The following is a 6000-nucleotide window of genomic DNA, read 5'->3' as shown; positions in this document are numbered from 1 at the left end:
TTTCATGTTTTTTTAAATATCGGCGCCCTTTTTTTTGTCATATGCGCACGCAGTCTAAAAAAATCTAGCTTGATCAAGTGGCGCCATAGTTTTCACGTGACAAATAAGAAAAGTTCGTTTGTCTTTGCACGGTTGTACCGTAGTGAATTTTAATGAAAATTCAATTTAAATAAATAATAGTTTAAAAAAACTAAAAACACGCTTTTTATAGAAAACCAAACTAAAAAATAGAAAATAAATTTTAATAAATTTAAATTAAGAATAGTGTTAAAAATTTCAATAAATATAAATTAATAATAGTGTAAATAAAAAATGTATTTTATTTTAAAAAGCGTGGGTGCTTTTTAAGATATCAAAATGATAATCACTCTACTCATATCTGTCAATAAAATATTTATAACTATTGACACCATGCACCCCACGCTTTTTTAAAATAAAATACATTTTTTTTATTTACACTATTATTAATTTATATTTATTGAAATTTTTAACACTATTCTTAATTTAAATTTATTAAAATTTATTTTCTATTTTTAGTTTGGTTTTCTATAAAAGCGTGTTTTTAGTTTTTAAACTATTATTTATTTTTTACTTTTTAGTTTGATTTATTTATAAAAGCGTGATTTTTTAGTTTTTTTAAACTATTATTTGTTGATTATCAAAAATATTCAGGCGCGCGAATTACCCACGGAGAGTTACATACTGACAAACTGACATACAAGTGAAGCTAATATAAAGCGTGTAAAAAACCTACGGAAGAAAACACCTGGTTTCGAAATATAACTTCGGGATGGTCATCAGAGGATTCCGGGTATGTACGGGTTTATCTGTGCCATTCTTGATGAAAACCTACGGAGGAAAACACCTGGTTTCGAAGTATAACTTCGGGATGGTCATCAGAGGATTCCGGGTTGACGTACGGGTTTATCTGTGCCATTCCCGATGGAAACCTACGGAGGTAAACACCTGGTTTCGAGATATAACTTCGGGATGGTCATCAGAGGATTCCGGGTTGATGTACGGGTTTATCTGTGCCATTCCCGATGAAAACCTACGGAGGAAAACACCTGGTATCGAGATATAACTTCGGGATGGTCATCAGAGGATTCCGGGTTGATGTACGGGTTTATCTGTGCCATTCCCGATGAAAACCTACGGAAGAAAACACCTGGTTTCGAAATATAACTTCGGGATGGTCATCAGAGGATTCCGGGTTGATGTACGGGTTTATCTGTGCCATTCCCGATGAAAACCTACGGAGGAAAACACCTGGTTTCGAAATATAACTTCGGGATTGTCATCAGAGGATTCCGGGTTGATGTACGGGTTTATCTGTGCCATTCCCGATGAAAACCTACGGAGGAAAACACCTGGTTTCGAGATATAACTTCGGGATGGTCATCAGAGGATTCCGGGTTGATGTACGGGTTTATCTGTGCCATTCCCGATGAAAACCTACGGAGGAAAACACCTGGTTTCGAGATATAACTTCGGGATGGTCATCAGAGGATTCCGGGTTGATGTACGGGTTTATCTGTGCCATTCCCGATGAAAACCTACGGAAGAAAACACCTGGTTTCGAGATATAACTTCGGGATGGTCATCAGAGGATTCCGGGTTGATGTACGGGTTTATCTGTGCCATTCCCGATGAAAACCTACGGAGGAAAACACCTGGTTTCGAGATATAACTTCGGGATGGTCATCAGAGGATTCCGGGTTGATGTACGGGTTTATCTGTGCCATTCCCGATGAAAACCTACGGAGGAAAACACCTGGTTTCGAGATATAACTTCGGGATGGTCATCAGAGGCTTCCGGGTTGATGTACGGGTTTATCTGTGCCATTCCCGATGAAACCTACGGAGGAAAACACCTGGTTTCGAGATATAACTTCGGGATGGTCATCAGAGGATTCCGGGTTGATGTACGGGTTTATCTGTGCCATTCCCGATGAAAACCTACGGAAGAAAACACCTGGTTTCGAGATATAACTTCGGGATGGTCATCAGAGGATGACTAGGAAGGTCATCACCTGGGTTCTAGGTTGATAATAATCAAAATTTAAATAATATCATTATGGTAGTCTCTTCATGCGAAGGAGAGTTACATACTGACAAACTGACAAACTGACAAACTGACAAACTGACAAACTGACATACAAGTGAAGCTAATAAAAAGCGTGTAAAAAAAAAAAATACGTAACCTAGGCTACTGATATGAAATACGGACCCAGTTAAGGAGGTATGGTGAAAAATCACTTTTCTTACAATATTCCTCAATTTTTGAATACGCGTACTTCTAAGTGTCCTCTATACGAATAAATTTTTTTTAATAGTCCTTGCGGTGTTAATTTTCGAAATATTAGCAATTAAAAATCGTACATTTAACATGTATTCCCTATCCTGACCGTAGTTAGAGCGAACATTTTATTGAATAACAACCATACTTTTCTTAGGATTTTTTTTAAAAACTGAGAATATTTAATTGAAGTTATAACAAGTATTTTTTTTTTAAAAAAACATAAACAAGCGGTATTAATTTTTTTATAAACAATGTTCAAAGTTTGTTACTTTTAATGATTTTCAAGCGTTCTCTTATGACCTAATAAGTGAGAGATAGTGACTTGGCAACGTTGCACTGGGCGGGAAGTTCAAAATACAGTAGAAGCCCAACAGATTCAAATAACTATAAAAATTTAATGGACATAGGTTAAGCACAAATTTACTGTATAGGAAAAATAAATATGTAAAATAATAAATAGTATAAATCAAGAATATAGCTACAATATTAATACAATAAATATTTATTTATTTAAAAGTACATTTTTCAATAAATATTTTATAAAGGCATTTATTTAAAATAAGTTATTTTTAACTTTAGAAGAACATTAATACTACTAATTATTTTATTCTTTTTTAGAAACTCTTTCTTTCTTAAAATTATTTTTTTTTGGTTTCTTAACTGAGTTTTTTGGTAATTTTTTTAAAAAGTCTAAGATGTTCTTTATAATATCTTTCTTTTTTGTTATTCTTACTTTGTTATTTACTTTTTCAGTAAACAATTGCACGATAGCTTCATCACCTTCTTGTTTAAATATTTGTTTCAAAGAATCAACTGAAGTATCATTCATAGCTAATTTTTTACACATATTCAACGAAATAATATCTTTCAAATCTGTTAATACTTTTAAATTATGTTTTATTTTATTTGCATCAGATAGTTCTTGCAAATAAACTTCACATTTTTTACAACAAGTGAATAAATTATTTTTTAAATTTAATATTTCCACTGAATTCTGTAAAGTTAGAACGTCATAAGCTGCATCATGGAATGATTGTTGTTCATCATCTGAATTTTTTAAAAAATCTTGGCTGAGACTCTAATTTAAATTTACCAGGACCTTTTCTATCACTCAAGACCGATCGAAATATTGCTAAAGTAAAATCTGCCATTCTTTAGCCGCGAAGTCATTATTCATTATTTGCAGTCTCCAACTATACGTAACCTCAAAATTATTTCAAAACATTAAATTTTTCTACAACACATGTCTCAAGGGGCAAACGATTCTAAGCGAGAATGCAACGTAGCCAAGTCAAAAAAAAGACGCAGTGGGATTATTTTTCTACTTCTGCGCATGTGAGAGGAGACGCAAAAGTGTACTGCATCTCAACTACTTCATATTGTAGTTATAATGCTTTACATTTGGGCATATGGGGGGAAATTTTTCCAAAAGTTGAGAACCGTTGTAGGGTAATACCTCCTTAATCGCATTCTTAAACTAATAAAAAAGGTCCAGTCTTTAAATATCAATTTGTTCGGGAGTAATTGTTGGTACATCCAAAATGGGGTGACATCCGGACGTCCACGTAAAATTTTTTTCAAACCGGTTTATTTTTCAATATGGCAACATGAAATGATTTTAGAAAGTAAAAGATGGTTTAATTTAAGTGTTTTTTCGGTGTAAATTTACTTATATTATTGTATAACTGTAATATGGTTGTGATAGAGGCATTCAAAGATCACAAAATTGCTTGACCTTGACGAGTCGAGTATAAAGCACAACCTCACGCGCTTCGCGCTGTGAGGCGTGCAAAAGTCATTATTCAATAAAGCAAAATTTTTTTTTATTTATAGTTCACAAGTCACGGCAGTCACATAGGGACTGCAAAGTTACTAGTCTTGATATTATGAACAAACTTTACGGTCAGTGATATATATCGGTAACAATAATAATACTATTACATTGATTTCGAGCGCCAATGCATTTAAGGTAGTTGTTGTGGTTAAGGCATACCTTCAGAAAATTCTAAATTTTTGTATGCTTATTAAGGACATGATGATACATTTACCCTAAAAATTTGAAGTCGATTGACCACCTATAACCCGAGATTAATTCAATTAAAAATTAGATATTTAACATTGATTGCATACGCTCTCTGCAGTTCTGTATCAGTTTCTTAGTTATAAAAAAAAACTGTCAGAAACTTTCAAAAAACTGACAGTCTTTTAATTTATTTGTTGTGAGTTTAAAAAAAAATAAAAAAAAATTTTTGACCGTCTAATTATTATAAACAACGAATTAAAGTTTAACAATTTATGAAAAAGTATATATCTACGGAGTCGGACAGAAACAATTATATGGGTTGTATCTCCACGGGTACAGTCTTGCGTAAAAATTATGGATTACTTAACTACAAGCTCATATACTTTTGCGGCGAGTATAATCTCCAATTTTTTGACAATATTATTGTACCATGACAACTACTTAAAAATTACATCAGTTGTATAAAGACCGTCTAAATTAAAATTCAACGTGATATTAATAACAAATCAAGTTATAAACAAAGAAAATATTGATAAAAAAAATATATGCATTGATTTTGAGTGTCAATGCAGTTTAAAAACTTTATTTCTGTACAAAGGCACTTATAGATAGATAGATTTGTTACATTGTACAGCAGTAAGAACTGCGTTTTGCAATTTTTTCATCACAATTGTACTGTCTCTCTCTATTTCACTGCGTTCGAATTTCTTTCAAATTTTCACTGCGTTCAAAGTTTCTGCCTTTCAAATTTCGCACCTAGATATCGCAACCTGCTCTTTCAACTTTTTATAATCTCTGCGTATCTATTGCGGCTGTGGACCGACTTGTGCTTCCTGTACTGTATTTACCCTATTCCTCACCTCTTTCGAATGGATGTTGGAATAATGGCGATGGGGAAACCACAGAGAAAACCCATGCCAGTACAAGTCGGCTACCGGAGCGACCCCCCGGGAAAAAATGATCAGATCTGATCAGACATGAACAGGCATGAGTCTTCAGGTCTGATCAGGTATGAAAAATGACCGGGTCTGATCAGACCTGGCCAGGCATGTTCAGGTCTGATCAGATCTGTTCATGTCTGACTCGATCAGGTCCATAAAAAAAAAAAAAATCGGTGCCGACGGGGATTCGAACCGTACACCTCGCGCTCTTCAGACTGACACTTTACCTCTTGACCAAATGATTCATCTTAACTTGAGAGTATCTTTCGAGCTACTTCAAGTAATTCAAATTTTATACATGATTTATCCTTATAGTTAACGGAGTTCTATACCTAATTTATTAATTATTAATAATTAATCATATATTACAGTGATTTATTCGGAACGGCTATGTATTTTTCGCTCCATAAACATATGGTTCTACACTGAGAGAGAATTTTATTCAATAGTAATAAAACAGTTTATTTGGACTGGAAAAAAAATTTAGTTAATATTAATAAAATTATATTTCATATAAATAAAATTATATTAGTATTTAATAAAATTTCATAAGTATTTAATAAAATTTTCTTAAATACTAATATGTGTTTATTAAAATAACCACGAACGACGCTTTCGTTTGCTGTCATTAATACGAATATTAAGTCATTAAAAGAAATAATCTCAAAAAAAAAAAAATTAATATTCATCAATTAATTATAATATATTCAAATATATTTTCACAGTAAAGTCTT

Source organism: Cotesia glomerata, linkage group LG4 (assembly GCF_020080835.1).
Source record: "Cotesia glomerata isolate CgM1 linkage group LG4, MPM_Cglom_v2.3, whole genome shotgun sequence".
In the NCBI taxonomy this organism is placed as follows: Eukaryota; Metazoa; Arthropoda; class Insecta; order Hymenoptera; family Braconidae; genus Cotesia; species Cotesia glomerata.
This window is presented reverse-complemented; position numbering follows the sequence as displayed.